General features: G+C 39.1%; 1 protein-coding gene across 3 annotated transcripts in view; it reads right to left on the reverse strand.

Moving 5' to 3' along the window:
• Positions 1 to 25,887, reverse strand: part of TSHB (thyroid stimulating hormone subunit beta) — a 151,899-nt gene that overhangs the window by 8,701 nt on the left and 117,311 nt on the right. For all 3 annotated transcript variants that reach the window (XM_080569556.1, XM_080569557.1, XM_080569558.1), the window contains exon 7: positions 19,386 to 19,456. The gene's annotated coding sequence lies outside the window, so the exon portion shown is untranslated. The remainder of the gene's footprint in view (positions 1 to 19,385; positions 19,457 to 25,887) is intronic.

Consider the following 25,887-nt stretch of genomic DNA (forward strand, 5'->3'; position numbering starts at 1 on the left):
AAGTATCCAAAGGCAAAAAGCTCCTGTCTTCCCTGCTCCTATTTTGAGATGTTTCTCCCATTTTTCAGCCATCTGATCAACTGCATTGAATATATGCTTCTAGTCATCTGCTTCTAAGACTTTCAGAATACTGACTTTCTACCTATTTCCATGTTCTCATTGTTTACTGTTCTTGACGTTCAATCACTTTACTGAAGGCATATCTGCTTCCTCCAGTGTTTTTGGTCACACTGATCCTCTCTCCACCTATGCATGCACATGGAAAATGGATCATTATATTCTGCTATGAACAGTTTCTACATTTTATAATAGATGCATCAGATGGACATAGAACCCTTGCCTAGATAGCCCTTATTTTTTCCTAAACTGCCCATGTTTTACCATGTTTGTAAGTTCATTTCAGGCAATATTTTCATGACCAATTGTTTACCATCAAAAGGCATAGTTGTTTTTGAGGCTGAATCAAGTGTGTCAGAATTTAAAAAGAAAGCCTCTTACCATTGTCTGTCTTTATTATCTGCGTAACCTATATTTGCAGATAATTAAACATCATAGCACATGAGTATAGACTCTGATAACAGTCACCCATGTTATTTATCTTATTATTAGAAACTGCTTTTGAGAAACATTTTTTGTTTTTTGGACATTTTTTGGACTTCTGAGGGAGTCCCTATATGATAACTGTGCCTGTGTGTTTCTCTGCCAAGTTTCTATGAATTACCAGGGGCAGGGAGTTTAGCAGTTTGCTATCTGCCAAATTAGGTCCCCTTGATCTTTGAACATGTAATCCCAAACTGAATATTGGTGTGACAGATTGTAATATCAAGTATGACAATGTTAAACTGGTCCTCTCCTCTTCTTGGACTGTTCATAAACTACAACAACATTATTGAGCACTATCGCTGATGCAGTGTGGCCTTGGACACACACCAAACCTGCCTCCATGTTTCTCCTGTGTGGTGAGAAGAAAACGTATGCCATACAACAGACCTAAGCTTCCAAGAGACAAGTCCTCAAATCTTGCACATAGTATCAGAATAACCTTTTTTAAAAGCATTATTGGTGCGACACACACAACGGGCTCTGTAGAGGAAAAAGCTAGTCAATTTATCCAAATTCTTTCAATAGACTCTCAGCTCTATCTGCCAGTAAGCAGCATTCCCAGTCTTATTGCAGTCTGAGAAGAAAAATCTTCTTTGTGTTAGTATTTTTCATGCTAATCACCAGAAAGTTTGTAATGAATGTTGAAGACAAAAACAAAGCCTTCATTGAGGCTAAGAGGGAGAGTGCCTCTTTCATGAGAGAAGGAGAAAAGGAATCAGGAAGATAATATGACATTTTGGAGGCATACAACTCTCATTGAATAGCAGTGCAAGAACACTTTTTGGAAATATTATCTCTAGTAACTTTTCTGCACACAGTCTATTCACAGATGTATTTCCTTTGCCAATCTAAAGTAGCTATTCTATCAGTAGTTTAAAAGTAAATACACACTTGTGATGCACCCAGATACCACTGACTGCATTCAAGTGTCCATCATATAGAAGCACTTGAACAAAAAAGTACTCAAGTACTGATAGCTTCATTTCACTGTTCTGCACTGAGGACTTTTTCCGAGCAAAGCTCATGTCATTTGAGAGATTGGTACTCAACTAGATAGCAGTTCTCCTAGCAGATTGGTACTCAGCTAGCGGTTCATCCCAGAGAGGGAGGGGGGAGGGTGAGTGAACGGCTGTGTGGTACTTAGCTGCCAGCCGGGTTAAACCACAACACTGCTAAAGCTTCTACAGACCAAAGCCAGCTTTTTTTGGTAGATGTCATTGTAGCCATCCCAGTATTTCTAAATCCTAATTCTGTTCAGATTTGTTTTTATCCCTATGCTAGAGATCTGTTGTTTTAGTATTTGATGTTCTGAACATCCCTAGATCTGTTAAACTTTTTTCTTCTCTTTAATAATCTGTTATTCAGTCAAATTGCACGTTACTTGAACTGTGTAATACTTATGTTCAGTTGTATGCACAGCAATTGACCTTTTCTTTTGAGATGCAGATGCTGCGTTTCTGCTGTCATACACTGTTTCATCACTTATCAACTATATACATGATAACATTGTTTGAGTTTTAGGAACACATTCTTTGTTTACAAAGCAAAATATCACTGGAAGAGCCATCAGAAAACATGAAGACATTCAAGGCAACTTGATGGGTAAATATTTCTGTTTCTTACTACTGACCAAACCATAGAAATAAAAAAATAATAAAAAAAAACAGTGCTTTTTCTTAAGCACACTAATTTGAATTAAGGGTTTCTTTTTTTCACAGAGGCAGTTTCCTACTGACACTGGCTCAGGCTACATTATGATTTACTTTTTCTTGTGAAGGAATGTGACCTAGGTATGCCTCAAATATATGAGACTCTGACAGCAAAGACAGTTCCTTACAGGATTAGAGTAGAGAGGAAGGAAATAAATACAGTGCATTCAGTCACCTCATCACGCAATTCTCTATTCATGGCTTAAATATACAGCATTGACTGGTCAGAAGTCAGTTTTGTATTAGAAAGTAGATTCTTTCAGCTCATTTCCAGTGCTTTTTATAGGAGGTGTAGAAGAAATGTGAGAAAGAGGTGTCAGATTCTAGAAGAATCACAGAATCACAGTATCATTTAGGTTGGAAAAGACATCTGGCTTTTCATCATGGTGGCTTTCTTGGCCACCTGAGCACCCTGCTGGCTCATATTCAGTCAGCTATTGACCAATATCCCCAGGTCCCTTTCCACCAGGCAGCTTTCCAGCCACTCTTCCCTCAGCCTGTAGCATTGCATGGGGTTGTGCTCCAAGGGTTGGACCCCACACTTGGCCTTGTTGAACTTCATACAGTTGGCCTCAGCCCATCCATCCAGCCTATCCAGATCTCTCTGGAGAGCCCTCCTACCTTCGAACAGATCAACACTTGTGTCTTACTGCACTGGATATCCTCGTCCAGATTACTGATATAAAGAGAACTGTCCCCAGTACTGAGCCCTGGGGGACACCACTAGTGACCAGCCTTTTCTGGATTAAACTCCATTCACCACAACTCTTTGGGCCTGACCACCCAGCCAGTTTTTTACGCAGTGAAGCATACACTCATCCAAGCTATGAGCAGTCCATTTCTCCAGAAGAATGCTTGGGAAACAGAGTCAAAAGTTTTACTGAAGGCAACATCCACAGCCCTTCCCTCATCCACTAAGTACATCATCTTGTCATAGAAAGCGATCAAGTTCGTCAAGCAGGACCTGCCTTTCATAAACCCATGCTGACTGGGCCTGATCACTTGGTTGTCCTGTATGTGCCACATGATGGCACTCAAGATGATCTGCTAGATAACTTTCCCTGGCACTGAAGATGAGAGGAGACAAGATTGGATGGATCAAAGGAGAAGAGTAAGTTGTTTGTTGCTTGTTTTGTTTAGAGAGCATCAGTGCAAACTATTCATTTAAAACAACTTTGGCTAATTAGATATTTCCAAAAATCCTCTGTGGCTAGAAGTGTCTTTTCCTTCATTCTCTTGTCAAAAAGGACATCTAAGCATTCTGATACTTTTAAATAATTCTTCATGCTCTATTTTCATCATCAAACACTGTACTGGGTTGTTGGGTTTTGGTGTTTGTTTATTTGTTTGTCTGTTTGTTTTGTCGTTGCTTTGATTTTTAATGCAGAAATGACACAGGCATAAACTAATCCTGCACTGAGATAAAACACAAGAGATATGAAGTAATTTTATGATTTTATGAAGTCTCTTGTCTCTGTTTTCCTATGATTGTTGCCTTTTGAGTTCATTGACCTGAATACAATAAAAATGGCGATAAATATGCTTATCAAGTTATATTTCCATTTTACTGTTCAAGTCTAGTCTAAAAATGGAACTTAATTCCAATCCTCTAACATTTATTCCTTTTCAGTTCTTTTCCAATAAAGGCAGCAGTCTTAGATTATCATACCATTGCTTGATTTAACATGAACTCTAGATGCAATAGTCTTGCATTAGAGACAAAATGAATCAGCATAGTAGAATTCATAGCTTTTGTACCTTCCATATGCTTAGATGACTTTTTTTTCTTTTATAATCAAAGTCAGATCAAAGATACAGCATAATGCATACCAGTTCTGTGGTGCATTTCACTCTACCCCTTAAGAAGCACTCCCTGCTTCTTTTTCTCTCCCACTTCACCTCCATGTTACAAATTGCAGACTGATGATTCCTAGACATTAAAGAAATTTACTTATCAATTTATTTTTAAAATTCCACTTGCTTGCTGTTAAAATGACCCTATCCCTTCACTCAAGCAGGCACTGGGAGGGAAAAGCTTTTCCTATTTGTGACATTCATTAAATAAAATATTAAATAATCTAATGCTGAAAACTTTGTAAAGTGATATTTTGTCTCTCAGTGTTTCAATGACAGTCAAAGTACTGCTTTGTACTAACTGGTAAGTTTCTTAATTTACTAAATGCCTTAAAGAGTAGCATGGAAATACAATAGAAAATTCAAGATTTATATTCATGACAACGATTGATTTAAAGTATTGTCCTTTGAGGAAATAACAGGCAGGGTGAGAACCTGCCTACTTTGTACTAGCTCCTTTTTGACAAGCATCCCACGGGTCCAGTTTCAAAGTCTTGATGAAAGAGCCCAAAGCACAAGGGACATACTTTGTTGCATCCTAAGCATGTGGAAGTAAGGAGTTGCTCTTCTCATCTAATTTCTTGCACACAGCAAAACAGCATCACTGTTCATGAGTACAGACTGGGAGAAGAACTTAATGAAAGCAGCCCTGCGGAGAAAGACCTGGGAGTTCTGGTGGATGAAAAGCTCAACATGAGCCAGAAGTGTGCGCTTACAGCCCAGAAAGCCAACTGTGTCCTGGGCTGCATCAACAGAGGAGTGACCAGCAGGTCGAGGGAGGTGATTGTCGCCCTCTACTCTGCCCTTGTGAGGGGGTTTGGGGCCCCCAGCACATGAAGGATGTAGATCTGTTAGAACGGGTCCAGAGGAGGGCCACAAAGTTGATCAGAGGGCTGAAGCACCTCTCCTATGAAGAAAGGCTGAGAGAGCTGGGGCTGTTCAGCCTAAAGAAGAGAAGGCTCTTGGGAGAACTCATTGTGTCTTTTTCAATACTTAAAGGGGGCTTATAAAAAAGATGGAGAGCAACTTTTTTCTCAGTCAGGGGGACTGAGACAGGACGAGGGAATGTTTTTAACTGAAAGAGGGTAGATTTAGATTAGAGGTTAGGAAGAAATTCCTCACTCAGAGGGTGGTGAGGCACTGGAGCAGGTTGACCAGAGAAACTGTGGATGCCCCATCCCTGGAGGTGTTCAAGACCAAGTTGGATGAGGTCCTGGGCAACCTGATCTAGAGGGTGGCATCCTTGCCCATGGTACGGGGGGGTGGAACAAGATGATCTTTAAGGTCCCTCCCAAATCAAGCCGTCCTATGACTCTGATACATATAATCAATGCTGAGATTTTTTGTTTGGAATGAAGTCTGTTTGTAACAGAAGCAAAACTGCTTTTTGCTCTGTCTAGGCTCCTGTCAGTAGGATTGTTCTTTTCTTGATGGAATATGCTTGTATCTTGGGGCACTAGCAAACAGGAAAATGATAGGGAATTGTACAAATCACAGGTTCTGAAATTATCTATATCTTCATGTTCACTGCAAACCAGGCAAAACAAATGAAATCTGGTGAGACATCACATTGTATAACCAAATTGAAAATTAAGGACCTTGAATTAAAAAATGAAGTGGTCATACTGCATCCATTCCATAAGTTGTTATTTCAGAATCCAATGAGGGAGCACAATTTGTCAATGCATGTGGTAGAGTGTCTGGGGGGCTCCTAACAATTAGAAGCTATTTGGCCAACTATTTAAAATTTGGCGATTATATAGATAGCTGTTGGGCAGTTGACAATGACAGAGGAAGAGCTCATTTACCTCATACTGATCCAAGTTATTTGGAAATAAACACTGGACTGAATTCTTCTCTAGCATGAATGGACATAACTTGGCAGAGAATAATGCAGTAACAAAACAAAAAAGTAAAAGTAACTAAGAAGGAATGACTTTTTATTTCTTCTCCCAAGTGTGAAACAGAAAGACAATACAATAATTTTCTTCTCTTGTTGATAATGTTGGGATGAACATTTGGTAAATGCATATCCAAAATGGGCAGAGGAAGGGAAGGGAAGGGAAGGGAAGGGAAGGGAAGGGAAGGGAAGGGAAGGGAAGGGAAGGGAAGGGAAGGGAAGGGAAGGGAAGGGAAGGGAAGGGAAGGGAAGGGAAGGGAAGGGAAGGGAAGGGAAGGGAAGGGAAGGGAAGGGAAGGGAAGGGAAGGGAAGGGAAGGGAAGGGAAGGGAAGGGAAGGGAAGGGAAGGGAAGGGAAGGGAAGGGAAGGGAAGGGAAGGGAAGGGAAGGGAAGGGAAGGGAAGGGAAGGGAAGGGAAGGGAAGGGAAGGGAAGGGAAGGGAAGGGAAGGGAAGGGAAGGGAAGGGAAGGGAAGGGAAGGGAAGGGAAGGGAAGGGAAGGGAAGGGAAGGGAAGGGAAGGGAAGGGAAGGGAAGGGAAGGGAAGGGAAGGGAAGGGAAGGGAAGGGAAGGGAAGGGAAGGGAAGGGAAGGGAAGGGAAGGGAAGGGAAGGGAAGGGAAGGGAAGGGAAGGGAAGGGAAGGGAAGGGAAGGGAAGGGAAGGGAAGGGAAGGGAAGGGAAGGGAAGGGAAGGGAAGGGAAGGGAAGGGAAGGGAAGGGAAGGGAAGGGAAGGGAAGGGAAGGGAAGGGAAGGGAAGGGAAGGGAAGGGAAGGGAAGGGAAGGGAAGGGAAGGGAAGGGAAGGGAAGGGAAGGGAAGGGAAGGGAAGGAAGGAAGGACACTTGTCTCTTACTGTAGATTATTACATTCTAGTAAACTGACACTGATGAAAAAAAGGACCACAGCTACTCAATACATTTAGTGCATGAGAGTTGGCTCTGAATTTTTTATGAAGCACTGCAACTATGGACCACTTCATACATTTTTTTAGTCCAGATGCTGTTATGGTTACAAAACATAGCTAAAAAGCAATGGGACTTTGTGAGTTTGGTGTGTGCTACTAAGGAGTGTGCACTGGTAAACAAGTATATATCTTTTGTTAAGTTCACCTGTAAGAATGTATTTATTCAGAATTTCCTATAGCATATGACGTCAAGCAACATCACTGGCAGAAAAAAGCTAGAGCACCCAAATGAAAACACTACTCTTCTCATTGCAAGTTTTGTGGAAAGTCAATTGCAGATTTACATTTAACTTGTACATAGCTCAGAATACAAAGGTTATTGTGCTAGTTATCAGTTAAAATTATTGATTACAATTGAATAAACTGTGAGATTTCCCAGAAGGTCAGCCTGACTGTGGCATACCAGATCAGCTTCAGCAGACAGCAAATACAAAGATTTTTATATTATTTTTTTTTCTGATCCAGCAAGTGTTCAGTTTGTCAAAAGCATGTGTTTTGAAAGTAACAGCCACAACCAGCTAGTCAGCTCAGGTAGGATAGTATTTAAGAGCACAGTAAAAGAACACTTGTTTTGTCCTAAGTTACAATGAACTTACAGTCTGATAACTCACAGAACCAACATGGAATACCACAACAGCATTAGCCAGCATCTGGACAAAACTTGTATCATATGAACAATGGGGACCTGCTTTCATAGGTAAGTTATTTTTGGCAAACCATATCTACTCTATAGTCTGACATTACTAAATCAACTCCTAGCTCATAACAAACAAACAAAAAACAGGGTTTCAGTCACAGTTCTGCATGCTTTCATTTTTAAAGTTTAGTAAATACTTATTTAATAAAAGCCCGTTTAATTAAGACACTGGCTAGATTCTTCTAGGTTCCATACTTGCATTGTGATAAGAGAAGTTCCCAGATTTTGATTCCAGCCCTCCCACTGGAACTAACCTGTAGAGCAAACTATTACAACACAGAAATCAATACAATTTCATGTTCCTGATTCTGAATTCCATTCGATGGTCAAAGGCGTACTGCCAGGATTGACCAGTAAGGGACAAAATGAACTTGAGACAATCTGGAACAAGAGCACCTGCAGGTTTGCTGTTAGAAGTGAGCAACTGACTAGAAATTTACAGAAGAAGAGAAGCAATCTGCCCACAGATACACATGTATCATATAACCCCTTAAACCAGGCAGACTTAATAGACATTGTAGATGTTCTTTTTTTCATCAAACAGCCCTCTCACTTGAGCATGCTGCCACAGATACTTGCTCTTGGCATCCTTTAGCATGAATATGTTTGCTATATTAACAGAATTAACAGCTAGTGCTCAACCATTTTCTCCCAAGCCCGGAAGTCTTCTTACTGCACCTCTTGGTCTTAATTCACCTGCCACCTCCTCTAAATATTGATACAGCTCTTAGAACTGTTTTCTGCAATTTAACCTTTCAGACATATTCCATCAGGAAGGCAAACTATCTCCCACTAGGCTAGTTTTCTAAGCCAAAACTATCAGGGCTCTGGGATAACAGCAGCACTGCTTGACAAGCCCACTTCAACTAAACCCAAGTCAAAATTTCACTTCCAGAATTCTTCCTTTCCAGAGGAGCATGGGAATGAGGGAGGACTTTTTCTTTTTGAGGTGTTGTATGGCTTCATCTATAACAGTATGGTAAAATTCTGTGCACCTTATATGGTTTGTTCTGAAATTGATGGCTCTTCTAATGACTTTGCAGATTTTTTGCATACTACAGTCATGTAAAAACATTTTCACGTAACTGTCTTCACTAATCAAAATCATCAGCGCACACGGGAAATAACTCTTTGGCTCAACTTTGCTGTGAAAATGTTCACATGGAATTACTACCAAATTACTTTATATTACGTGTTAATTTCCAGTACATATCCTAGTCTGTTTTAGAAGATGGAATGCCGTGTTTTATTGCCTTGTACATTAATAAAATGGGTTCCCACCATAAGACTAATGGTTTGATGCTGGTTTTACACCTTTTCTATACAAACACTAATGTGATTAAACCAAGCCTGGTAAGGGAACCAGGCTCTGATAGGCTAGAGAGATATTTTTCTTTCCCCTTCCTTTTTTTAGAGTTCCAAATGGTGAAAAGAAATATGAAAAGCTCTCTGCTTGTTTGGCAACTAACAGAAAAATACTTGTTTGCATTTAGCAACACTCAACACTGTGAGTCAGTTTTTTTAGTACAAAATCAGTTTACAGACTCTATCCTGTTACTTCATGCTCTCTGCAACAGTTTTACTTCAGCTTCTTGCCTTTTAGAAATCAGGGCTGAGAAATTTTTCAGGAGACTCCAGTCAAGGAAAGAATATCTCCAGAGTTTCCCTTAAGCACACTGCTCTTTTAGGGTAGCTTGCTTATTTTTCAAATGATCAATTTAGAGAAAAGGCAGACAGCAATAAAAATAGGTCAGTTAACATGAGAAAATTAAAATTAAACAATTAACATGAGAAAATGGAAATACTACGCTGATGTAAAATGACAGTAGCGTGCTTTTGATTGCTTTATGAAAGAAAAAAAATCTGTATTATCTGCACACAAAAAAAAAAGAAAATTATTTAAAGTCTCTAATATCATATTAAGCAGGAAGGAATTTTAAATGATTAGCTTAATTTGTACACGTTTTAAAAGGATAAAATAAATGACTAATGTAGAAATGGGTAAAGCATAAGGTTAGAAGCATGGTTGCCATCTGAACTGCCATTTGAATTCACACAGTCTTTCATCTAGTGTGGCTTAGAATTAGAGTAAGGAAGCCAAGATCTGACATTGCTTCAGTTCAGTAAAAAGGCATTTATTTTGGATCTTGATCCCAAATTTATTCTGTAACTCTGAAAACTTTTTTCCTTATTAGAAAACAAAGAAGGAAAGAAGGAAATAGCTATTGAAACAGCTTCAGGGCAGCTGCCTAGACTTTTTCATGGTAATTAGTTCTGTTCATAGACTTAAAAAATATAAACAAGTTTCATTAAATACAGATGAATGACATTTTCTACATTCACAAAACTATACATCAGCATTTGTACGAGGTCATGAAGGCATCTAGTCCTCATCTTAATTAGCCATGGTAGTTTAAAGTCTAAAAAGTAGTGGTAGGGGGGAATCTACTGTTAATTAATCCATTATATTTTTTTCTATTACACTAATATGATGCATATAGGCTTTGAAATATGTAATCCTAATGCCAGTTTCTGTAGTTATAAAAAAAGGCCTATGCTAACAACAAAGTCCACTTTATGTCTTATATTCTAGTTGACTTTCTATCTTCTCAGTTTAAGGGATGTAGCCTAAGGCCACAGTCATGTCAGTGAGCCACATGTAACACTGGCAATAAGCCAAGTATCAAATTCTTGCAGGAACTAACTCCAAAATAATAATGAAAAAGACCCTGTATACATACATGCTACACACTGGAATGGTAAGTCTACCTCGTGAGTCTCATGCTGTACCTTTTGTAAGATCTTTAGCAGATAACTAAAACCTTATGCAAAAGTTCATATAGGGGGCAACCCTGGTTATACGTGCAGACTAGGGGATGAGACGCTGGAGAGTAGACCCACAGAAAGGGATTTGGGGATTTTGATCGACAGCAAGCTGAACATGAGCCAGCAGTGTGCCTTGGTGGCCAGGAGGGCTAACCATATCCTGGGGTGCATCAAGAATGGCATTGCTAGTCGGTCGAGGGAAGTGATTGTCCCACTCCTCTCTGTGCTGGTGTGGTCTCACCTTGAGTACTGTGTGCACGTTGGGTGCCACAGTTCAAGAAAGACATAAAGCTGTTAGAGATTGTCCAAAGGAGGGCAGCAAGATGGTAAAGGGTCTAGAGGGGAAGACGTATGAGAAGCGGCTGAAGTCACGTCTACAGCTTCCTCACAAGGGGGAATGGAGAGGCAGGTGCTGAGCTCCTCTCTCTGGTGACCAGAGATATGACCCAAGGGAATGGCTTGAAGCTGTGACAGGGGAGGTTCAAACTGGATATCAGGTAAAGGTTCTTCATTGAGAGGGTGGTTAAGCACTGGAACAGGCTCCCCAGGGCAGTGGTCATGGCACCGAGCCTGACGGAGTTAAGAAGCGTTTGGACAAGCTCTCAGACACATGCTCTGACTTTTTTTGGTGGTCCTTTGGGGACCCAGGAGTTGGACCCGATGATCCTTGTGGGTCCCTTCTAACTAACTTGGATTCTATGATATGGTTTATCAAAACATACATAAAAGCAATTGTCTACTAACCTACAAGAAATATTTCTGATTGTACTTCAGTCAAGAGAATGATTCTGTATTGGCCATGTGAATCTCAGTCTGAGCCTTGGCTGATTGCAAGAAGCTGTGCATGTATCATAACAAGACCTGCTACTAAATGGCTACTTCTCAGTGGAGAATGAGGTGTTGTGCTCACAGACATTTGTACTTCAGCAAACTTAGTCATCAGTGAAATGATATTTAATTTTTTGTATCTAGAAAAGCATTTGGGTGGGCAGGACCTATCAGACTGCAAGCTTTCCATCTTCATAGGACAGAAAGATGCTTAGCAGGTATCCTGAGAGAAAACTGAAAATGAGTTAGCCCTGCGCTGTAGTAACAGCACATCACTGCTTTTGAATTGCAGAACCAAGATCAAAGAAAAAAACTGCTTTCCCCAACTACTGGAAGGCAGATGCACAAACTTAGGAGATACGTTTACACTATTCATAAAATAATAATAATAATAGTCGTAATAAAGGAATGAAAGCACTGAGAACTCCAACACTAAATACATTTTGAGTGAAAATGGATATGCTTTGACTATGTCACACAACATACTAATGCGGAGATCTCCAACATCGCACAAACTAGGTGTGCTCATATCAGTGTGGCACTAAGCAAGTGATGAATAAATTCATTACAGCTGAGTTACTCTTAAGTTCTGATTTGGATATTTTGTGGGCATATCTTCTCACAGGCATCACCAGCTCAGGCATCTCAACCACAAGCCTGTACTTGTACTAACAGTTCTTGTAGTTTGGCTAACCTGAAGCAAAAGAAATGGAAATCCACAGGATTTGTTTAAAAAAAAAAAAAAAGTAAAATGAAATGTAGAAACAGTTAAACAAATAAAAAGGTATTGAAGAGAAAGAAAATCAGTGAGACATAACTGAACATGGACAAACTTTCAAAGGAAGCGACGGAAGCATGTAGCTGACAAAACACTGTAATACTACATGGAGAATATTTCAATATTGGCATTTGATTTGAAAAGATGACCAGGTAGGTCTGATTTCTCACTCTTCTAATTTCCATCAAGTTTCTGACCTCTCCCTAATGTGTATTAAGACAACATTTCAAAGATCAGTGCTCTGCATGATTTCCAGAAGCAATTTGTGCCAATGGAAAGTGAGATATACAGCATCTGAATGAGTACAAGGAAGCTTGATCAAAATTCCAGTCTCATGGTTTGTTCTGAATGCTTGCTGTACTCCTTTCAGATCTGGAAAGTTACAGATTGACATATCTCTGGATTTTTTATGTTGTGATACTTTTCTCCTAGGATCTGTGCCCTACTGGTTCTGGGAAACTTGTGACCTCTGCATTTTTAATTAGATCTTGTAACTTTTTCCATAGCAACATATTTTGATGTCACAAATACAGAATCTGTCAAATCAAATGACTTCCAAGTGCAAAGCTAAGTACTTCTGGTCAAATGAAGTCCAAGTATATAAAAACACTGAGATGCAAGCAAAACTGAAAATAGACAGCAAAGCAAGGATGGAAGTCTTGGCCTTGGTTAATTCATAACTTTGATCTTAGTAATTAATAAATCAATACAAATATGAAAGAAATACATTGCATGCTGAAGTAGTTTAGATGAAGAATTCTTAATACTAATTTCCTTGGAGATGAGAACAGATAAAATCCATCTGTCTGATTGGTGTGCCAGTACTCACATGGTACAAAGGAACAACTATTTCCAGGAAATATTATAGCTATGGAAAAATTCTATTCACATGTTGAACTGTATAAGCAGGCAGGGAAAGAAAATGAAATCCTCTGAAACAAAATCTGAACTCAGATTTTAGCAGACCCACAATATTATGAGGAATAATGTGATTCCATATGATGGGTTAAGAAAAACAGTATAACATAACATTTAAATATGTATTTTTTCAAAAACATTTCCTTATGATACATGCCTTGCATGTGCCAAAAATATTTCTTTCAAATCTCAGGAAGAAAAACTAGATTTTTTTGTCATTCAGATACACTATCTATATGTTATGATAATACATTCACTGATTCTTGATTATAGACACTTAATTGTATCACTGTTCTTGATAGCGGTATAGGCTTTTTTTACGTATTTCAGTGTCAGTAGAGGTTTGGTCAGAACATTGCCACTTGCCACTTTTTCCTTTCACTTACCAAGAAGGAAACTACCAACATTCCTCTCTAACATGAAAAAATTATAGACAATAATAATATCATTTTCTGATGAACCAGACTCACTCCCACCCCATATGCTCACTCCCACTCCCACTCCTATGTGCTCACTCCCACCATAGTCAGTTACTTGTCTTTCCTTTTCCTACATTAAGTTAAGACTAAGCATGGACAAGGAAAGCATCTTTTACTGTCATTACCATTACTGCACATGATAATAACCATTATGTAATGGCACCCATAAGTAATTGTTTGTCAGGCCAGCAGCCAAGAGATATATGATCATCATTTAATAATAATAATAATAATAATAATAATAATAATAATAATAATATATTGTATAGAATGAACCCCATCAGGAAGAGAAGACAAGCACCAATGTGGGAAGAAGTTTTTTTTTCTGGATAGCATTAGACATGTGACTACTATCCCTTTGTCTGCACCATCTGTTTCTACTTTTCACAAAAACCGATGGAAAATTAAGCTAAATGTGGTGTGTTTTAACCTTGCATTGCAAATAAGGCCTTCCTGGGGTTCCTGGATCCCTCATCATTGCAGATGCCCTCCCTGAGTGTGCATAGGGGAGAGCAGCACAAAAACATAAGAATTTTCTATTTCCTAGCAGAAATCTGGTGTTTTTCCTCATCTATCTCTGGTTTAAAAGAAAACTGAATAAGTTCAACATTCCAGAAAATGTATTTTGTTAGCCTGAAAGACTATCTGAACTGAGTATTCAAATAGATGACAATACTTACACGATTTAGATTTTCTGCTTTAAAATGAAATGTTTTGTTTATATAAATTCCTAAAATTGTCAGAATAGGTAATTTTTCAAATTATGTGTTTAATCTCCCCAGTTTAATAAAAAAAAACGTTGCTGTGAAAACTTTGATTTCCAAGATAAAAATTTTTAATTTATTTACAAAACAAGACAATAGTAAATCTTCTGCTACATACAACATTTGCTTAAGTAATCTGACAGCTAATTTGTTAGTATTATATACAAGAGATACAGAAAGAGCATCACTTTACTTAAGTGTGCCTTAGAAATAACCATATTATTTTAAAGACAAATAGTAAAAAATGAATGTTTTGGAGTTTAGAGAAACAAAATTTAAAGGATCTTGCCTTCCAAGTATAGACTGCTCAAGTTAATGCCTGTAGCAAAGAAGGCGTCTTGTGTCCAAGAGTGAGAGTAAACTGGCACTGCTTTTATAAAAAAATCTTTAATTTCTATGTTTGCAGTTTTCCCAGCTCCTTCCATAGATCTTGGCTGCCTCAAGGGTCCTAAGGATGCCACAATCTTAAACAGTCTTATAAATCTAGAGAGGGAAATGATCTGTCTCTTGTCTTCAGCAGAGAGCCTTGAAGAATGTCTGTGGGGTTTTACCAGAGAGTTGCTGAAAAAAGAGCCAAGATTCAGGGGTCCCTGACCTTTCCCAGCCCTCCTCCACCAGCATCAGCCTGCGGCCTGCTCTTTAAAAGTTTCTGCTCACCCAGGGAGCAAAATTAGAAATCTTCTCTAGGGACAATCTTTCTTCCACCAAGCCACTCATCAGTGGCTTCCAATAAGGTATGGAAACCAAAACCAAAAAGGAAAAAGTAAGTTAAAAAATATATGTCACTCAGTAACGATTTCCCACAGCAAAGCATAAATGCCCAGACGCCCACAGAGTCTAACACTACTTTATCAGCAGAGCCCTAGCCTTTAGTTTAGGTTTTCAGTGTTCAGTGTGCACTGTATTGGTGTAGAAAAAGTACCAAACACTCTGCTGGTGATCCATGCATCTATAAATCATATGTGTAAGCACGTCTGAACTGCATAACATCAGCACTTAAAAAGTGTTGAGACCCTCTGATCTCCATGACAAGTAAAAACATTCATACAAACATACATTAATGGAATATCTTCTCCAAAATTTTTGGTGTTATGATTGTTAAGTAAGGCTTTTTGAAGGAAAATTATACTATTTCTTGAAAAAAATCCCTGTTAGTATAGTCTCACTTTTATCATAAGTCACCACAGATCAGGGTAAATGTCATAAATGTGGAGAAATTTCAAATAAACTAAAAATCAGATTTTAAAAATAACCTGCTGCACTGCACATATTTTTTTGTTCAATTCGCTAATTGTCATCAAATAGCCTTTTAAAGTGAATCCTATGAAACAGTGCTCATCCAATTTGTATGACACCTTGTAATTCCTGTCACAGGTTCTTACATTAGGCAAGATCAGAGGTTTAGAGAGATTTTGCACCACCTAGTGAGCAGCTGATGCCTGCATCAGCAAGAGGGGATGCAGACAGTAGCATGGAGCTCCAGGTACATTATTTTGAATGGGTAAAGTGCCCTCTCATCATAGGATTCACAGAAAGTTTGGAAAATGCTGCCCCAGAAACAGAAGCATGTTAATGTTCTTTCAGCAGCACAGTTCCATCATCTATACCATCAGCATCTCCTCTGTTTGATTTAGAACTGCTTCCTGCTGGTGCTTTAAACACAGAAGGGAAAAGCCTGGTCTCAAAATGTCATAGAATGATAGAATGACTCCGGTTGGAAAGGACCTGAAAGATCATCTAGTTCCAAACCCCCTGCCATAGTCAGGGGGACGCCACCCACTAGATCAGGTTGCTCAGGGCCTCATCTAACCTGGTCTTGAACACCTCCAGGGATGGGGCATCTACAACCTCTCTGAGCAACCTGTTCCAGTGCCTCACCACCCTCTGAGGGAAGAATTTCCTAATTCCTCCATAATTTCCTCCTAAATTTAGATTTCCCAATCTAAATTTCTCTTTCTTTTTTTTTTTTTTTAGTTTAAAACCATTTCCCATTCTTCTGTCATTATCTGACTGAGCAGAGTTGCTCTCCATCTTCTTTGTAAGTCCCTTTCAGGTATTGAAAAGATGCAATGTGGTCACCCCGGAGCCTTCTCTTCTTTATGCCCCAGCTCTCAGCCTTTCTTCATAGCAGAGGAGCTCCAGCCCTCCGATCAACTTTGTGGCCCTCCTCTGGACCCGTTCTAACAAATCCACATCCTTCTTGTGCTGGGGGCCCCAGACCTGGATGCAGCACTCCAAGTGGGGCCTCACAAGGACAGAGTAGAGGGGGACAATCACCTCCCTTGACCTGCTGGTCACTCCTCTGTTGATGCAGCCCAGGACGCAGTTGGCCTTCTGGGCTGCAAGCGCACACTGACAGCTCATGTCAAGCTTTTCGTCCACCAGAACCTCCAAGTTCTTCTCTGCAGGGCTGCTCTCAATTACTTCTTCTCCCAGTCTGTACTCATGTCCGGGATTGCCCCGGCCCAAGTGCAGCACCTTTCACTTTGACTTGTTTAACCTCATTAGATTTGCATGTGCCCACTTCTCCAGCCTGTCCAAGTCCCTTTGGATGGCATCCCTTCCTTTTATTGTATCAACTGCACCACTCAGCTTGGTGTCATCTGCAAACTTGCTGAGGGTGCACTCGATCCCGCAGTCTATGTCATTGATAAAGATATTAAACAGTACGATCCCAGGACAGACCCTTAAGGGACACCACTCATCTCCAGCCTCCACTTGGACATAGAGCCACCACTCTCTGGGTGCAAACCTTCAAGCCAACTCCTTCTCCACTGAATGGTCCACCCATCAAATCTGTATCTCTCCAATTTGGAGATGAGAATATCATAAGGGACCGTGTCAAAGGCGTTATAGAAGTCCAGATAGATGACATCAGCTGGTCTTCCCTTGTCAACTGATGCAGTCATTCCATCCTATGTCACATCCATGTCCTATGAAAGTAAACCAAAAGCCATAACGCAAATCTGCTTTGGGCTGGGACTGTATACAGATCACAATGTTTTCCCTTAAATAATCACCAGAAATACAACAGGATTTAAAAAAAATACTCTTACACTCTAAGAAATCCTTGCACTATAGTAAGTATCCACTATTTTTCTGTACCCTTTTAATCTTTTTTGTTCTTACACTGACAGTCATAGGTATCCCAGGTACCCAACTGTGCTCTGTTCACAGCTTTAAGTGCCGGTGTGCTGTTTGTCCAGAAATGAATGTTATAAAAACTTCCTGTAAATAAGCAACACAAAAGCAAGGTTTTCCTCTTCCACTCTGCCCTTGGAGGTATAAGGCAAAAACTTGAATGGAAAGAAAGTGCCCATTGTCAAATGTTTCATTCAATGTAAAAGCTGCAAAATCCATACTTAGACTTCCTTTTGCAATAAATTCCAGTTTATACTGTGGCAAATAAATGTATCAAATATTTAATCTCCATCCAACACAAACTGCCTTAAGTAGTGAATCACACCAAACATCTGTTTAGCTAAATGTCTTGCTTCCTACAATAATTACTAAAGGATAACCATGGAAGTACATAAGATTAGGACATATATATATTAAAGAGCTCCAGAATCTTCTTTCACTCTCTAGAAAATTGCACTTTAGGAATTTCTTAGATTGGAAGACAGCATTGGTCCTCTCTGGATTTCTTTTCCAAGAATGGGTTCATTATCCCTTGAACTAGTGCTAACTTTCCATACCCATGATATTCTGCAGCTAAGAGTTCACAGCTGAGCTGCCTGTAATGTGAAAAATAGTCATTTTCTCTTTACTCTAAGAGTGTCTTTTGTTGCCCCCTACTTTTCATGTTGTAGAAAGCACACAAGCATTACCTTTGCAATGTTTCTCATGACTTACCACAATCCTGTCAAGTCTCTCCCTTTTTCTCCATTATTTTATTCCTTTTCAGACTGAAGTGTTTAATTTTATTAAACTGCTTCTGCATTAAAAATAATTGCATAGTCTCCATTATCTTTCTCAAGCTCTCTCAGTTCTACTATCTTCCTTCTGAAGCAGTAGAATGAGAACTACATATGCATGCCGCAGCAACTTTACAGTGATATACGAATTTGTTCTGAATTTTTAACAATCACCTTGCTTTTTTTGACCATTACTGAAAATTCAAAAACAAGAATCTTAAACCGTCTGTAACTATTGTATTTTATTTTATTTTTCTGGTTTTAATTGTAAGCTCAGAGCCAACTACTGAACATGTAAAATTAGGCAGACTTGTGTTTTGTTTTTTTTTTTTTTTTGGTTTGTTTGTTTGTTTTTAAATCCTGATGCTTCATTTCACATTTCCTACATTGAACTTTATCTTCTATTCCATTTGTTGTAACCCAGACATGTAATGGAACAAAGTTTCCCTGTAATTCTTCAGAGAGATTGAAGACAAGAGCCTACCGTGAAAATGCCATCTCCTTGTTATTTTCCCACTCCCATCCACTTATGAATGCTGATAAGCCTGGGTTCTAGACCCATGGAGGACTTTCTGGAAGATGACTATTTTATTATGTCTCGTTGCCCACTTTCTAAGCCAGTAATTTTAACATGTAACGACCTCTACTCTCATATACATCATAGCCTAGTCCTTTCAGTACTCAGCTGTGCTTTCTGAAATATCTCATTATGATTTTGATATAACTTCAGAGTAGAAAAAATATATAGTGTTTTTATTTGGTTTATTTTAAGTTTATATTTAAATCCCACTACCAGGCTTTAGGATTAACAGGATTTTGCACATTGACTGTTCAGCAATAACTATATGCCTTTTACTCCAAGCAAGCAAGGTAGCAAGATAGTTTCTTTCCTGCTCTGTAGCTTCAGTGCTAAATGCTTCTATTGCAGGACAAACTCCATATACTGCAATCCCATAATTCAAGTATGCAGAAGAGAAGTGTAACTAGGGAGTGTTTAGTCAACCAAAAGTAGCTGAAGTTATAATTTATATAGCTACACTACTTACAGAACTTTCATAATTAAATGCCTTAGCATTAGACTGACACATACTACTGTACATAATTATAGTTTATATAGCAACATTAAATATTTATAGATATGTAGTTATGAACTACCTGTCACCAGAGTAAGTTCAGTTCATGGAGCCATCACACTAAGGACAAGTGAAATATTACTTGGAAGTCCCCTGAAACAAGAAGAAAAAACATGGTGTTGAGGTTAATTCTCTCTGTCCCTTACTACCACAAGTAGTTAATTTCCAGCTTATAGTCAGGGAGACTAAGATAACTGATTTTACAGATGATTCATAAATATGCAGATTGCACAGTCTCTGAATTATGCTTTGTCAGTCAGTGGAAACTAATACTGTCTGCTCAGAGAAAGATAAATTCCTCCATAACATACAGCTGTGGTTAATACACCATGGTGGAAGGGGAAAGGGGAAGAGAAAGAGGAAGGGGAAGAGAAAGGGGAAGGGGAAGGGGAGAACATAGGTTCCATAGGCACCTACCACCAGACCAGGCTGCCCAAAGCCCCATCCAACCTGGTCTTGAACACTTCCAGGGATGGGGCATCCGCAGCCTCTCTGGGCAACCTGCTCCAGTGCCTCACCATGCTCTGAGTGAAGAATTTCTTCCTTATATCTAATCTAAACCTACCCTCTTTTAGTTTAAATCCATTACGCCTTGTCCTATCACTACACCTCCTGACACAGAGTCCCTCCCAAGCTTTCCTGTAGGCCCCCTTCAGGTGTTGGAAGGTTGTCCAGGCTGAACAACCACAAATCTTTAAGCCTGTCTTCGTAGGAGATATACTCCAGCCCTTTGATCAACTTTGTGGTCCTCCTCTGGACTTGTTCTAATAGGTGCGTGTCTGTCCATCTTCTGCTGGGGGCATAAGAGCTGAATGCAATAATCTAGGTGAGGTCTCACAAGAGCAGAGAACAGGGGGAGAATCACCTTCTTTGCCCTGCTGGCCATGCTTCTTTTGATGCAGCCCAGGATATAATTGGCTTTCTGGGCTGCAAGCGCACCTTGCCAGCTCATGTTAAGCTTTCCATCAACCAACACCCCCAGGTCCTTCTTATCAGGGCTGCTTCCAATCTATTCTCCGCCCAGTCTGTATTTGTACTTGGGATTGCCCCAGCGCAGGTGCAGGAACTTGCACTTGGCCTTGTTCAACATCATGAGGTTCACGTAGGCCCATCTCTCAAGCCTGTCCAGGCTTGATGGATGGCATCCCTTCCCTCTAGCATGTTGACCGCACCACGCAGCTTGGTGTCATCAGCAAACTTGCTGAGGGTGCACTTAATTTCACTGCCCATATCACTGACAAAGTTGTTAAATTGTGCTGGTTCCAATACTGACCCCCTGAACCACTTGTTACTGATCTCCACCTGGACACTGAGCTGTTGACCGCAACTCTTTGAATGCAACCACCCAGCCAATTCCATACCCACTGAGTGGTCCATCCATCAAATCCATGTCTCTCCTATTTAGACACAAGAATATCATGAGGGATAGTGACAAATGCTTTGCACAAGTCTCTCCAGACAATTTTAAATCAATGATTTAAGCACCTAAGCTTTGTGTGGTTCATCTCAACTCTGGAATTCAGAACCATGTGCTAAAAGTAAATGTACTGCAACACATGGGGAACTGCAGCATACTGCATTTATGTCCAGTACTGTCTCAGTTTTTATTATACCTGTCCAGGAAGAAGGGTCAAGCTGAATTTCTTTTCTGTATATGCATAATAACCCACATCTCCCATCTTCTGAAAGTCTTCTCACTGCCAAACTGATAAGAGAGGTGGGCACTAATGCAAAGCAAAGCCCACCCCATAGTTTATAAGGACGTCTAACATACCGACCATTGTTAAGAATAAGATCGTTCCATCTCTAGAGACTTTACAATTAACTTTAACATTAACAATAACAGATTGAGATTATAGCTGATGGTAGTGCAGTAGATGCACAGAATTTTATCCACATTGCTGTTTTAAGATTAGGCATCCAAACTTTGCCCTCTGATTTTCCTGAACTTTGAATCTGGCTCTTAATTATAGTCTTTTGAATATGAAAGACCATATTAAAATGACACATATTATTTGGGCTGTATGGGAGGTGAAATTTTTGGCAGCATTACATTTTTAAAGAACTTCTTTATGTCCAAAATTCCTTACTATTTATTTTGTAGTTGTGTATCCATATCCTCTGGGAGTCTTGGTCTGAGAACTTTCTGCCGTGGTTTTGTTTGGTATTTGAATTAGAATTTTCTTTTTTGTGTCATTCAGTCATTCCTCCCACACACACACAATTGAAGTTTCGGTTTCTTCCCCTGTTTGAAGAATCTGTCAGACAGTAATCCCCTGAACCTACAGACTAACCTTCTTTGCATATTTAAAGCCTAAAATTTGAAATCAATTAAATGAGCAATAAAGGTGAAACTATGACACTATTTGAAAATAAATTTTATAGAGGTGGATTAGCTGCCAATGTTTCAAGAGCTATATGGAATTTGTTTTCATCTCATAGTGGTAGTTAGTGAATCTTACCTTTCTTTTCAGAGGAGTGACTATGGGAAATTATTTGCTGATACTATATGGCTTTAAGGTCCCCTTCCAACCTAAACCATTCTATGATTCTATGGGTAAAATATACCAGTCTATCAAAAGTTGAACCTGATGATCTGCTACAATACAGTTTAATTTTGTAGAAGGAAAATCACTGTTCATCAGCATATTAACTCCTCAGAAATGCCACTCTGTACTTTGCTTTTTCTGGACATCAGGAAGAGGTTCTTCACCGAGAGGGTGGTCGCACACTGGAACAGGCTCCCCAGGGAAGGAGTCACTGCACCAAGCCTGTCTGAATTTAAGAAGCGATTGGACTGTGCACAGGGTCTAAACTTTTGGGTAGACCTGTGCGGTGCCAGGAGTTGGAATTGATGATCCTTATGGGTCCCTTCCAACTCGGGATATTCTATGATTCTATGATTCTATGATTTTCTTGCCTGTATGGATGAGTGCATAGTCTAAACAGAGACAATGATCCTTTGTGTTTTTTTTTTTAAGTGGAAGGCACTGCAGAATTTGTTTAATTAATCACTGTATGCAAATAAGAAGCATAACTTCAGAGTATGCAGAAAAAGGAACAAAAGTTGCTGTGTCTGGAAGGCTACAGACCACAGAATAGTTTGACACACAGTAAAAAAAAAAGACAAAAAAAAAAAGATGAAAAAGAAATAGACACCAGCAACCTGTGATACATAAACAGATATTTACATTTCAATCTAATTATATTTGGAGAGCCACAGGTATATTCTAGACAGTAGATTTTTCCTTTACCAGAAACAGTATCCAAAGAAAAACAGAGAATGCTGTACATCAGTTTTCCTATCCTTAACTTACTTAATTGCTACACATTTTACACTACCTCCTGTCCTTTTAGATATTTCAAGAGACAGCTGAATATTGTGAAATGTGATTGCAATTGTAAATAAATGAATAAAAAATCGTTTCCTTCAAAACATTGTCCTAAACACCTATGTAACAGATGCTGATGCTTTGCCTTAAGGTTAAAATAGATGCATTCAGCATCTGTTACTGAGTCACCATGGCAGAGATTAGATCATGTTTGTGTTTAGATTATCTGCTATAAACACATCTGGGTGATTGTCCTGGGATTAATTTGTTGAAGTCTGACATTTGTGTGCTATCACCTTATTATTATCTGGTCCTCACAGGGTTTATTGGCAATTCCATAACTGCCTCCCCTACACAGCTAAAGGAAGGGAAATAAGAAAATTGAAAGGTCAGACTTCTTAAGTCATCTTCACCATGTGCTTAACATTTAAATCATAAAATTCATGAAATAACTGTAACCACAGGCACAAAAGATAAAGGACAGAAGCTCTTTTCCCTTTATGGTTCAAAACACCTTCTCACACAGAATCTGGCACTGATTCTTTTCCCAGCTGCACAAGATTTATTTCCCATTCTCTTTCAACATGCCAGAAACTCAGCCTCTAGCTAAAGTTTGCTAAGACAACTATTTTTGACTTCTCTTGATGAAGCTGTTGCACCACATTCTAAACACTTGCTCTTTCCACTACAAGAAATGTTCAGGCAAAAATAGCAGCATGCTGAAGTGCATGTGGGGCGCTGGAGATGCATACAGAGTTTATAGTATTATGTCTGCTAACTCATCTCTGAAAAATTCTCGACCATTCTTTACTAGAACACAGCGTTAGTCCACATATAATTAAATACGAAGCAGTGATGAGGCAGAGGTACTCAGAGAACAAAATCTTCTTAAAACTAACAGGCCCAACTGTTATTATTTCCTTTCACATTATGTCAGTTTATGTCACTGTTGTCAGTGGGAGTGTGAAATATTAATAAGTACAAGTTATAGTAACTTACTGGAGTTTGCCTTGTAGCGAATTGGAAGCTTACCTGCCTGTCATGAAGTCCAAAGACAGTCATGTTATTTATTTCATGGAGGTAAAACTGTGCACTGAAGTCTGAAAACTGTAATATTTTGTGTAGTCCTACCTACATACAAAATATCCTCAGCTTCCAAAATTCACAAGATCAGGAGATCTTTGAACAGGTGCTCAGTTTCATATGTTTTACATACATCAAACAATCCACACTAGAATTAGAACCTTTTAACCAGTGTGTAAGTGACATTTTAATGTAAGCAGATTAAGCATCTGGATCCCTTCATTTTGTTACTTGCATCCACAAAAATTGTAGCAGAGCATCATAGGCCTTTAGCAGAGCAGAATGGGGTTGGAAAACTTCTGGCTATTTTTAAACATATTTTAAATATGTAGGTTTTTATGGCATTTTTGATATGTAAGCCTCAGATTGTGGCAAATGATCATATAGAATCAAAAAACAAGTGGGGAGGGTGAGGAAGGGGAGGGGAAGGGAAGGGACAAGGTCAGACCTGTAAAGGAAGTTAAGCTCTAAGGAATAAGCAATGTTGCTTTGTGAAGACCCTCAACATAGACTATGAAGACTGAATGACCTCTATGACTTTGACAAAAATTACAAAAAAGTATATAAATCCGAACAAAACCCCCTGCATAATGCAAAAACTTATCAGTGGTAGTTCAAAAAGACATCAAACATATAATAGGGTATTAAATGTAATATTATCCATGTGTCATCTTTAAGTCAACACCTACAGTTGTCTAGGACAGGAGAGCAACAGAAGCTGAGGCTTATGTTTTAGGGACAAGATTAAATTTAAATAAGAAGCCATACCTTGCTTGCTTTTTTTGTTACTTGGGAGCTAACATGAAGGTACTAATTTAGTTTGCAAACATTCTCACTGTAATACACTCAGTACTAAACTGAGAACCATTCTTGAAACCTCAGAGATGAGGAAATGAGCAGGAGTAAATAGTACCTCCCTTTTCTTATATAGGTTCATTGCAACTTTTTTGAAATACTGACAGTTAGGGAATAGGGTGCAACCACTTAAAAGGTGTCACCTGTTGTGAGGGAAAACTATGCAGTCACATCTCAATTTTAAAAGCTTCCTATTCTACTGATTTACTCAGAGATGGTAGCTGGAAAGAATATGGTCTTCTGAAAGTGCCTGCTTTAGTGCACAGCCTCAGAAATGCATGCAGACAACTCTAATTACAGTAATACAAACACATCTAAATCTGTAACTGAAAGGTTAGACAAATGCATCAGTTTAACACATCTCTTATCTCAGTACAAAAGGTCTATAAATACTATAAAACTCTCAGAAGAAATTACCAGAGCTCCTCCTTCCCAGTGGAACTGGAACGAGTCACACCTGACAACTCTCCCAAAGTAAAGTGTTGGAAGCTGTTTTTGCAGCAGGTGAAGGAAAATACAAGTTTAGGTGAGGAATCTGTCACAGATCTGACATGGCCTCCAGCAAGATAAAGGAAGGCATGAGACAACTTGTCTAAGAGTCTGGTTTCACTCAGACGGAGGGCAATGAAAGTGTTTTTAATGTCAGTCAAATCCATTCCTCACACTGAGTGAGCTACAACAGAAACAGGCAAGGTCCAGCTTGGAGAATTGATGCATTTTGACTGTGATGGTGCCACAGTGATTCACTTTAGTGCCAGCTTTGTAAAATTCAAAATCTGGGTATTTGTCTATGCTGTTTGCCTTCTCTAATATTTTCCAGTGTGGCCTACTGACTTTAACAACCAACATAACCTGCTTCTTTCTGCAGACACTAATTATTACTTACTTCTGCAGTTTTACAATGCAAAACAAAAACAAAATAAAACGAAGTAGCTTATGAAGCGCACAAGTATAAGACTTAATATATTGAATTAGTTTCTTCTCATTCAATACTGGTGAGGATAAAATGACTCCAGGAATGCATTTGGTCCTAAAGCTTCAATGTCACTGAAATCCTAATCTTTAAAAAAACACTGGAAGATGAACTTTGACTGTATAAACCTTTAAATAAAAATAGCATTTTTACTAATATATTCTTCCCAAGTGCCTACTTCTTCGTAGTATGTTTCCCATCCTAATACTGTATGTTTTTGCAGCTGGCAATTGACACTGCCAATGAGCCTTTATGTTCAATGTTATTTAATATATTCCCAT

This window comes from Anser brachyrhynchus (assembly GCF_964034855.1).
Source record: "Anser brachyrhynchus genome assembly, chromosome: 27".
NCBI lineage: Eukaryota > Metazoa > Chordata > Aves > Anseriformes > Anatidae > Anser > Anser brachyrhynchus.